This window comes from Marmota flaviventris, assembly GCF_047511675.1.
Source record: "Marmota flaviventris isolate mMarFla1 chromosome 5 unlocalized genomic scaffold, mMarFla1.hap1 SUPER_5_unloc_2, whole genome shotgun sequence".
NCBI classification, from domain to species: domain Eukaryota; kingdom Metazoa; phylum Chordata; class Mammalia; order Rodentia; family Sciuridae; genus Marmota; species Marmota flaviventris.
In genome coordinates, this window is record NW_027287680.1 from 114,793 (window position 1) to 126,938 (window position 12,146).

Below are 12,146 nucleotides of genomic sequence, written 5' to 3' on the forward strand. Positions count from 1 at the left end.
CCCCCTGCCTGGCTCCTGCAGGATCACATGGCTGCAGAGCTTTGTGTCCAAGTTAGCCTTTGTGTCAGAGGAGCAGCAGGTGGAGACAGGCCACTGATTCCCCAGACTTGAGAAGTGCCAAGTATTTTCACAGAGCATATCAATAATCTTGTATAAACAGGCAAGTTAAAATAACATTATGGGGACCATGTCCTAATCCAGGACAGGGGCAGCCTTTTTGTGGAATCATCCCCATTATCAGAAACCAAAGGTTTACAACTGTCATTTTGAACATCATCCTCAGGAAACATGATAAAACACAGCAGCCATATTGAGGGTTTCACATTCAAATCTCACTGCCTTGCTAACCCATGTCCAGAGGGCAGCAATAAATGAGTCACTTTCTGGGTAAACTACTTGACTCTTTTTCAAGTAAATGTACCTCTTCATCTTCACATCTTAGAGATCTCCATGGAGATACAGAGAAGCCATGGGTCCAGTCTCCCTTCACCTAGGGGTTAAGGCCAATGATTTGCTTTTATTTATGAGTGCGTTTCTCAGACCTGAACAATAGAGGCCAAGTAAGTATTGACACAAGACAACCCTGAGCCAAGGATGAGGAGTGAGATTCAGCAAGGTATTGATCTATTTGCAAGACATGTCACTTCTAGAGGTCAATTTGAATTTAGACCTAGTTATAGTCCTGGAGACAAAAGTGTGTGGTGAGGGTGGGTCCTAGGAGTATGAACATCTTCATGCTGAGCAACTGAGTCACAGAAGGTTTTTACTGTTTCCATAAGCAAAGCAGGATTAGTTCCCTCCAGCCAGGGTGAAGAAGCCAATGCCACAAAGGTGTGTATAGGGATTCCTCTGTTGTGGAAAAGGGTGGGGACTCAATGATTTCTGGCAAGATAAATTCATTATAATATGGAAGTTTAATAACCCCAGCCACTTCAGTCTCCTCCCATACATCACCATCCCAATTTGCAGGATCCCATCCTTTTCCAAGCAGAGCTCTCACTTTAACTGCAGACACCTTCTGAGGCTGAGAGTTAAACATCCATGTAATTCAGCCAATTGCACAATTAGAGTTTGTGTTTGGTTTTCATCAAACTCAGCCCTTTGACTACAAGAGAGAAGAGTCTACTTCAGAACACACTTAGCAGCTTTCAGATCAATTATATGTGACGGCAGCTTAGAAACTAAATTTTTGAGCTCATCATTCTCCTTTGTCACTTTGTCCAATGAAACCAGAAGCCACCAACAAACATCATCATATTTCTTAGTTTTCCAGAATTGTTCAAAACTATCATGTACAGAGTAACTAAACATCATGCTTTTAAAAGTGGTGGATTGGTGGCATCAAATGTAGTTACTTTACAAATCTCTTTAAACAGTTCATACCATGAATTATCAGTGCTCTTTATAATACCAGTAGGAGAGACTTTATTAATATTAGGTCTAACCAATTTAGACAGCCTTTCCAGAACCCACAAAACCAATTAAGAAAATTCATCCTTACAATACATCCAGTGCCAATTAATGTATTAGTCAGAATTCTCTAGAAGAACAGAATATGCAGGGAGTATAGTTATAACAGGAGGACTTATTAAGTTGGCTTTGCAACCAGAAGCTGGATAGTCCATTAGGGCTTTCTGCAGGCTGAAGAGCTGGAAAAACCAGAAGCTGTGCAGTCCAAGGGGCTGAGCCCTAGAACAGGAGGTACCAACAGTGTTAACCTAGTCTGAGAACAAAAACTTCTGGGGCATGGCTTTGGAAGAGTGAAAAAGGGATATTCTGATATCCTCAGAGATCAAAGCAGCAATCTAGAAAACATGCAAGAAAAATAGAGCTTGCATTTGCTGCTGCTTCCCTGTTCTTCCAGTTTTTATTCTACTGTCATGTATCACTAATTAAAACAAATAAAAAATTTGGGTTGTCTATGAATAACATTTCCTTAACATTAGGCGAAATACAGTTTAGTGGAATTTAGATTAGCTGACCCTAAGACTACTTGGTTAGCATCCTGGGTCTGCTGATTATTAGTAAAATGACCTTGCATAAATTAATCTTTCTGTGCCTTTGTTGTTTCATCTATAAAATAGTGATAGTTTAACACTTACCTCTTAGGGTTATGCCCAAATAAATGAATTAATAAGTATAAAATACTTACATAAAATGTATAAATACCAATAAAAATGAGCATAAATAGTAATAAAAATTTATCTAGATGAAGAATTTTACTTGTTTTTGTCCTCTTTTTTATTTCTTTACTTTTTCTCTGTTTTTGGTTATGAAAATCCCATTTTTGTTATTTTATTTACGTAATTAATACGAAAGAGAATAATTAAAAAAAAAAAAAAATATATATATATATATATATATATATATATATATATATATATATATATATATAAAAAGAGAGAGAGAGAGAGAGAGAGAGAGAGATTTTTTTTCCAAATCATGAATGTACCACAGTTAAGATACTTTCCTAGTTGAGCTGCACAGCAGCAGATTCATGCTCTGCCTGTACTTTCTGGAAACTGAACTACAGGTCAGGACAAGGAAATAAACATCCTCTCAAAGGTCCTTGTTCTTTCTCCTGCCTGAAATATAGAATTAGGCATGATAACAAAGAGAAGTGTTGGGTGGATCTTATGGGACATACAATGCCATCACAGGATTAGAACAATGCTTTGGATGGTGACCCCCTTTTAGGGCCAGCAGAGCAGCTTCCTTTTAGGAGGTGAACAGCACAGCTCTGGGAGAAGACCCTGGCTTACTCAGCTGCAGCAGTGCCAGTGGGGAGGGGAGAGCAGGCACTAAAGGTGTGGAGGAGGCGAGGTCACTGAGGATGCAGACTCAAGCACACAGGGCACTTCTGCGCCCCACAGGCCATGTCTGTGGTGAACCTGAGTGCTGAGTTGGGGAGCTGGGAAAGCAGGATCCTGGCTTCCTCTGGGGCTGAGCCTGGTGCATAGTCCTAGGAATGCTCCTGCTGGGAGTCAGCAGGCAGGAAGGCTCCAGCTACCCTTTTCTGTGCCTGGTAAAGACTTTGTATTCCAAGACCACGTATGTGTCCAGGATGTGCTGAGATACAGAGAGAATTGCAGCAGGAATATTCAGATTTTAAAATCAGTTTCACAAAGGCTACAGATTTGAAGGAAAAAGAATTCATGAACAAAGACTAACAATTTCAATCGTATCTTTTTCTGTTACATTTCATATTTATTGTTTAGTTTTAGTTTTGGTGTTTTTTTCAAGGAAATTAAGGCAGAAGGTTTTAATGGAAACATTGAACCAAACTTCAAATGACTTTATTTTGTTGGGGTTGTTTCCTTCAAAGGCCTTCTTCTCTTGCTCCTGATCATCTCTGTGTTTGTTCTTGCCTGTTGAAGTCAGGGATGACTTCCCTCATCTTCTTGGACCCACGGCTCCACACCCCCATGTACTTTCTCTTCAGCCAGCTCTCCCACATGGACCTGATGAACATCTCCTCCACGGTCCCCAAAATGGTGTACAACTTCCTCTCTGGCCAGAAAAGCATCTCCTTCCTGGGCTATGGTGTGCAAAACTTCTTCTTCCTGACCATGGCGGGCTCAGAAGGTTTAATCCTGGCCTCCATGGCCTATGACTGCTTTGTGGCCATCTGCCACCCCCTCCACTACCCCATCCACATGAGTAAAAGGACTGGTGTGAAGATGATCATAGGAACTTGGATACTGGGCTCCATCAGCTCCCTGGCACACACTGTCTATGCCCTTCATCTTCCTTACTGCAGGTCCAGGGTCATCAATCACTTCTACTGTGACATTCCAGCCATGTTGCCCCTAGCCTGTGTGGACACCTGGGTCTATGAGTACATGGTGTTTGTGAGAACAGTTGTGTTTCTCCTTGTCCCTTTCCTTGGGATCACTGCTTCTTATGGACGGGTTCTTTTTGCTGTCTTCCACATGCACTCAAAAGAGGGAAGAAAAAAGGCCTTCACCACATGCTCCACACATTTAACTGTGGTGATGTTTTACTATGCTCCTTTTGTCTGTATTTATCTCCGTCCCAGGAGTCTCTGCTCCCCAGCAGAGGATAAGAACCTGGCTGTCTTCTACACTATCCTCACCCCCATGCTCAATCCCATCATCTACAGCCTGAGGAACAAGGAGGTCCTTGGGGGCCATGGGAAGAGTGTGGGGGATGTTCTCCCCCAGGAAGAAGTGAGCATGGCTGTTCCTGCTTCTCTGCATCACTTCTTTTCGTGCAAACTTCAGAGCAGTGCTGACTAATAGAAGGATAATGCAAGCCACCTGTGCAAATTAAATTTTTTTTAGAGAGAGAAAGAGAGAATTTTTTTAATATTTATTTTTTTCGTTTTCAGCAGACACAACATCTTTGTTTTATATGTGGTGCTGAAGATCGAACCCGGGCCACATGCATACCAGGCAAGCGTGCTACCACTTGAGCCACATCCCCAGGCCACAAATTAAATTTTATAGTGACTCATTTAAAAGTAAAATTAATTTAAATAATATGTTGGTTATTATATAGATCCACAATCATTAAGGATATTTATGTTAGGAAATATTATAATTATTTATGTTATGTTAGTAATGTGGATATTAATTATACATTATTTATATTTTATATGTTACACCTATATTACTATAATATACATAACAATATTTATACTGATATTAGCTTGTTATCATTTTGAAATATTTGAGATGATATTATGGATGTTCTTCTCTAGTTTTTTTTTTTTTTCATTCTAATTTGTCAAGGTCTCGTATGAATTTTGAGCTTATAGCACATAACAATGTCCACCCTATACTTGTCAAGTGTCCCAGAGAAACATGGGGCCTGTGTTTATAAAAGCCCAGGGACATGAAACACTTTCATGGTAATGCTGTCTTGTTATAATGTTTTTTAATGCAGTTTGTCAATATTTCATTAGAAAGTTTTACATCTGTATTTATCAAGTATATTGGCCTGAATTTTAATTTCCTTGCTGTGACTTTGTTTGGTATCAGGGTGACACTGACTTCATAGACTTAATTTTGCAGTCTTCCCTTCCTTTCTCTTTCATAGAATAATTTGAGGAGAATTTAAAGGCCTGGTAGAATTTGGCTAAGAATTCATCTGTTCTGGATTTTTATTAGAAATCTTTTAATGGTTGCTTCTATTTCATTTCTTTATATTGCTCTGATTAAGTTTTCTATATACTCATGGAGTGATTTGGGTAGGTCAAATATCTCTAAGAATTTGCAAGTTTGTTTGAGATTTTGTAGCTTATTGGAATATAAAATTCAAAATAGTGTCTGATGATAGTCTGGTCTTCAGTAGTTTCTGTGGTGATATTTGTTTTCTTTTGTATCTCTAATGTTGTTAATCTAGTTCTTTCTTTGGGTTTGTTTGACTAAACATTTATCAGTCTCTTTACCTTTTTAAAGAAACAACTCTGTGTCTCATTGATTCTTTGTATTGTTTGTGTTAGTTTCAATTTAATTGATTTTGGCTAGAATTTTAGTTATTTCTTGTCTTCTACTGATTTTGATGCTACTTTCTTTGTTTTCTACAAATCTGAGGTTTAATGTTGGATTATTTATTTGATGACTTTCTATTTTTTTTCAAATGTAGGAACTCAGTACTGTTATCTTTCCTCTTAGAACCACCTTTATACTGTCCCAGATATTTTTATATGTTGTATCTCTATTTTTGTTCCTATTTTTTTTATTTCTACCCTGATTTCTTCTGTGACCAATTCTTTAAGATGAAATGTATTATTCATACTTCAGATGTTAGAATGGTTGTTTTTTTCTCTGATGTTTAAATGGTATTCTGTTTTGATCTGCTAGAATGCAAGTAAATATCTAGTTTTTATTGTGTTTGCTAAGATTCACTTTTTGCCCTAAAATATGATCTGTTTTAGAGAATGTTTTATGCACTTATAAGAAGTAAGTGAATTCAGTTGTCAGTGGATGAAATATTCTATAGGTGTCTGTTAGGTTCATTTGATTAATAGTTTTGTTGTTGTTGTTTTTGTTGTTTCTCTTCTTTTCTTTTCTTTTTTTTTTTTTGGGGGGGGGGGCGGGTTCTAAAGAATCTATGCTTAGATCATGTCTGGATAACCTGTGTAGTGGGATGTGTTCAAATCACCAAATATTACTTTTGAAAGCTACTTGTTTCTTTATACTGAAAAGCATTTGTTTTATATAAGTAGATAAAACAATGTTTGGGTCATAAATATACATAATAACAATACATTTTGGATGATTCCTGTAACCAGTAAAAAGTGACTTCTTTTTGTCTTCTGATTAGTTTGACCTGATTTCTACTTTGTCTGAGATAAGAGTACCAACTTCTGCTTTCTTTAAGTTACCATTTGCATGTTATAGATTTTCTCTATTTTCAAGTTCATTTGTTGATGTATTTGTAATTGTGAGTCTCTCACAAAAAGCATATGGTTTGGTCTTGTTTTCTTTTAATTCAATCAGCAAGTGTATGTCTTTTGATTGAACAGCTTAGACCATTTACATTTAATGTTATTATAGAGTTTTTTTAAATGCATAATTCAAACTTTATTCTCCTTTAACTGACAATTCTTCTGTTACAATTTATCCCCATGCTGGTTTTCATTTTCCATTTTTTATATCTTCTACATGATATATATTTTTAAATATATTTTGTAGTACAAGCTTACTGATTATGAACTCTTTCAGTTTCTTCTTATCATGGAATATTTTTATTTTTTCTTATATTCTGAAGGATAATTTGACTGAATGTTGTAATCTTTGTTGGTACCTATTTTTTTAGGGCTTGTTATATATTATTCCAACCCCTCCTGGTTTTTTAAGTCTGAATTGAGTGATCATTTGATATGTGAACAACCTCCTGTTTTTCTCTTTCACCTTTTAAAACTTTGTATCTTAGGTATGTTACCATGATGTGCCTTGGAGAGGATTTTCTTAATTAATCTTGCCTATTTGGAGTCCTGTGTGCTTCTTGTATTTGGATCTCCATCTCATTCCTAAAATTTGGAAGTTTTTCTAATGTAATTTCATAGAAAAGATTGTTTATTCCTTTAGTTTATTTCAGAGACTTCATTGATTCCAGTTATTCTTAAATTTGGTCTCTTGATGTTATCCCAGGTTTTGTTCATGATCTCTTAATGTCTTTTCTTTCTATTTGACTTTACTTTCAGATTTTAAACTTTGCCTTTAAATACTGAAAAGCAACCTTTAATTAGTATAATCTACTGGTGATGCTTTTCATTAAAGTTTTAATTGTCTTCATTTTATCTTATTTTTATGATTTATGTTTGGCTCTTTTTCAGAATCTCTATCACCTTATTGAAATGGTCTTTATTTCCTGAAATTTCTCCCTAATTTCATTTGTTACTTCTTCTTCAAGCTCATCGCACATTATAACTATAAATTTTCTAAATTCTTTCCCTAACAATTTATCCACTGTGGTATCACTGTAGTCAGTTGTTGAAGTCATAGTGTTATGGGCTATAATGGGGTGGTTATTCCCTTGCTTTTTAAAATTGTTTGTGCATCTACCCATTTTTTGAGGTGATTATCACTGTTTATTTTATGTAAGTGACCATTTTATGAGCTTCTTTCTCTTCAAAGTCCTGTGCTTGGTGAATATCTGAATATTCGTGTTTTAACTCTTCTGCTGTTCCCTGTATCAGCACCTCTTTGACAAAAGCCACAAACCCTATTTACTACCATTTCTTCAAAGCATAGCCAGCTACTATTCAAACTCATGAAAAATGAAAAAGTTGATACTGTTCTTCACAGTTTCTCCAATTCAAGTATGTGAACTTTTGATATAGTGATGGAATATGTTAAAAAGTTAGTTATTAAATTTAGTAAAATTGATATAATTTAATATAGGAACTAAAAATGGGAAGAGAAAAAAACAGGTCAAAAGAAGGAAAGAAAAAGAAACAAAAGGTATTTAAGAATAGTACATACCAAGGTAAAAAGAAGAAAAAGATGATTAAGGGGATTTGAGACAGTGCAGGTGATGTAAGAGGAAAAGAAAGGAAAGAGGAACCTGATGTAGGAAAACACACAGAGAGAGGATGACTCCAATTAAAGATATAAAATATTATAAGAGATCTGGGCACATCTGTAATCCCAGCAGCTTGGGAGGCTGAGGCAGGAGGATCGCAAGTTCAAAGCCAGCGTCAACAACTTAGGGAAGCCCTAAGCAATGTAGAAGTCCTAGTCTCAAAACAAAATTAAGCAGGGCTGGGGATGTGAGGATGTTGCTCAGTGGTTAGCACCCTGCTAACCACTGATTCAAACCCTAACTCAAAATTAAAAATAGAAGAAACACAATCAAAAGGATTGAGGACACAATATTAGCTATCAAGTTAACAATCACCAAATGAAAATGAAAAATGATATATACATAATCAAAGTTGAGCTATTCACAATCACTGTTAGAGCTATTTATAATAAACTATGCCCAGATGAAGAAAATTCTTGAGTTTTGATTGGGCTTTTTTCAGTATTTGGGACCTTTAGGAGATGTCCATCATTCTTTGGCTTTGGGTATCCCAGGAGGTGCTGGGACACATGGGCCACTTCCCTGGTTGCCATGAACTTCCCACCAGCTGCTTCTAAATTGTCACTAAAGGTAGCTGCTCAGAAGTTGCAGATGATGTCTGTTGCCTGATTCTGTGGTGTGTAGGAGTTCAGGATGCAGGGATCCTGGCTGTTGCTGGGATTACCAAATTCTGTTGAAAGCATCACTAGTAGATTAAACCACACTGAAGACAGATTCTCAGGCCTTTAAGACAAAGCAAATAAACTTGAAAATAAAGTTGAAAATGAAGGAAATATGTTAAGAGACCAGGGACAAAATGTTCAACATTAAGATAATATTAGAGATGAAATTTGAGAAATAAAGAAGGATACTCCGAAATACAAACAAAATGATTGCATAAATTTCTTAATGAAATAAGATTTTAAAATTTATAAATCTTAAGAATGAGGTAGAAATTCAAACACAAGAGACATTTAGAACCCAAATAGGCAATATAAAAAACATCCTCTCCAAGGCACATTTTGATTAAAATTCCTAATATACAGAATATGAATAGATATTTTAAAGCTGAAAAAAAAAAAGCAGCAGGTCACGTTTCTGAGGTGAGTCAGTTAGGATTTCAACTGATTTCCTAGTCCAGATCTTGGAAGCCAGAAACCCTTGGAATAACCTGTACCAAGTCCTCCAAGAAAATGGGTATCAACTACTATACCGCCACCTTATGATGAAAACTTCCATCTCCACAGCAAAGGAAGCTCAACTTAATTCCAGAGTCTTCATTTTTACATTGGCTCAAACAATAATATTCAATTACATATATCCATACTTTTTCTATCAAAAAAATATATGTTTACATGCCTCTGAGAATGATCTAGCTGAGAGAAAATGGAAAGAGATGAAGAGATGAGAGATGGGCACCTTGCCAAAGCAGAAGTGTGGCTTTCCACAAGAGCAGGTTCACTTCCAGCACTTTCCAGCTATTGAAAAGGGGCTGGAGTTTAGACAAGGCTAGATTTTGGCCTGTGACAGGCCAAAAACACAAATATGAGATTTTTGTTCCTAAATTTGAATTTAGATCCATCATCATGACTTGCCCTCTTCTTCTGGCAATTTTATTATTCCATGTAGATTTTATAGTTCTGGTAATAGTCTGGAAGTGGAGATTAGCTGGTTTCAACACAATGAGTACAACTCTGCATAAACAGGAGATAGGGGGTATTCACAAAGATGAACAATGGTAATTAAAAAAACAAATCTCTGTGGATTTATAATTGATTTACCTCTGAAATTTAAAGCAATGAACCTCATTGGTTAAGTTTTGTGCTTCATCATATTTTTATCTAATGGGTCATTAATATGTATGGGTACAGTGTCCTGATTCTTATCTCCTATGATAAGAGTCTCCAGTTCACAGCTAAATATCCAAAACAACTTGACATGTAACATCACTTCTCTGGTTTGCCCATCTGTAGTTTAGTAAGACAATAAGAGATTGCATTGTCTATTCATTTCTACTCCTTCAACAGATATTTTGCAGACCTTGGTCATGCACACCTCCAGTTAGTTCCCAGAATGACCCTTCAATGAGTCTTGTTTCGCCAATCTGGCAACAAACTAATGACTTATAATTATGCCAATTCAGTGTCCCAGTCATGGGGGATCTGGAAGTCTGGATGCCTCTCTCTAATTCCTCACTTTATAAAAAGACCTCTGAGTCTACTTTCCACTTTAGTAGAACTGATGACTGCATTATATTTTCATGAATAAATTTTCTACCTCCTTCAAATTGAAGAAAGTATCTTGTCATAGCATAAATTAGCATACTCAGAAACACCAACAACTTCCTCTGGAAGCTGACCAGATTAAACAAAGAAGTTGTTCCTGATCTAAAATATCTATTGTCCAACTGAACAATTGTATATGTTTCCTGAATCTTATTGATCCTTAGGACTTCATTTAGGAAGTTGGCCAGGTAGTCAGCAGAGTAGATAATGTCAGTTCCTTTAAAGGGCAGATTAGAATTAGAGAATTGTATAGGATTATCATTTCTAAAATATGTAAAAGTGTAATTTTGTCTACAAAACTTGTCTTTTGTCTCTCAAACCCAGATAGTCAAAAAATTTACAGTTTTGCATGTGTAACTTCCACCTATTAGAGGTAACCCTAAAGATTTTTAATTGTGACAGTCCAACTGATAAAGATTTTTCAAAATGCCAGGCTAAGATTTTAGTGGACACTATCCAAGAGACCAGAAAAACCAATGTAGATCAGGACCCCAACCTGAGGGGTTGTCCCAAAGAGACAATTAAGACCTATTTTATCCAATTATAAAGTTTTTTTTTTACACTCTGATTTATTCAAAGGCCAATTTACAAGGGTTAGCTCTCAATCGAATAGTTTTTTTTTTTAAAAAAAGAACATAATTTTGTGTTTGTTTTGTGTATGTACACCATGTATTGTCAGTCAACGTGTACTGTCATGTCTACATATGTTTGGTACCAAAATTGGCATATGAGCTCATAAATTAAAATTTAAAAAATAGATACAAATACCTTTGGTTCACATGATTTAAAAATTCAATTTAAATTGGGTAAACAAATAAAATAAAGATGTTCTTAAAGCTTACTAACTCACAAGATTTACTAGGTGGTTAAACAGTTGTTAATAAAATATTAATGTCTATGAAATGTTTAATATCCATTGTTTCTAGGATTTTTCTCTTCAACAGGAAAAAATGACTAATGCTGTTAAATGCACTCATCTGATACCTTAGTTTTTAAAAATAAGTAAATTATATTTGACATATATGGGACTGATCATAAATATAATAAATCTACAGAGTTAAAATGTTATTAAATATAACAAAGTACTCTTAACTTCTTAAATCCATAGGGTAATATATTTAAACATAATTGGTCCTTTTATTTTTTTAAGAGAGAGAGAGAGAGAGAATTTTTTTAATATTTATTTTTTAGTTTTTCGGCAGACACAACATCTTTGTTTGTATGTGGTGCTGAGGATCGAACCCAGGCTGCACGCATGCCAGGCGAGCACGCTACCGCTTGAGCCACATCCCCAGCCCGGCGCTTTTATTTAAAAAAGGGTTTAAGATTACTTTGTGTCCTTACTAAAAGCAGTGTTACTAAGAGTTAAAAGTACCAACAGGCATAATTCTATGTACAAAGAAACCAAAGGTTTCAAGTACATTTCAATTAAATTACTATAAATAGCATAAAATAGTTTATTTTATTAAAATAAAAAAATTCTCTAAATTTGAAAATTCCTAAGTGTTATCTCAGAGTGTAAACAACAAATGTGTCTAATTCAGTAATATAAAGGTCTATATAAATAAAGGGTCTATTTTAAAAGATTTGAATGTAACTAAATTGGTTACAAATAAGAAACACAAGCAGTTAAAGCTATTTAAGGTTTTTCCCTAATGTAAATATTAATATAATGATATAAACCAAAATTTTTATCTCTATGTTAAAATGACAAGGATATCTTAAAACATTAATTCACTTCTAACATTTTGTTTGGTAAGTTTTATGCTCTAGAACAACTAGTCTTAAAGAAATTCAGGTTTGTACAATTCTGGTTAAACAGCAACT

At 35.4% G+C, this 12,146-nt stretch overlaps 1 pseudogene; it reads left to right on the forward strand.

The window, feature by feature from the left end:
* The first annotated feature begins 3,265 nt into the window (after positions 1-3,265).
* LOC139703681 (olfactory receptor 2L13-like) lies at positions 3,266-4,194 on the forward strand (annotated as a pseudogene).
* The last annotated feature ends 7,952 nt before the right edge of the window (positions 4,195-12,146 follow it).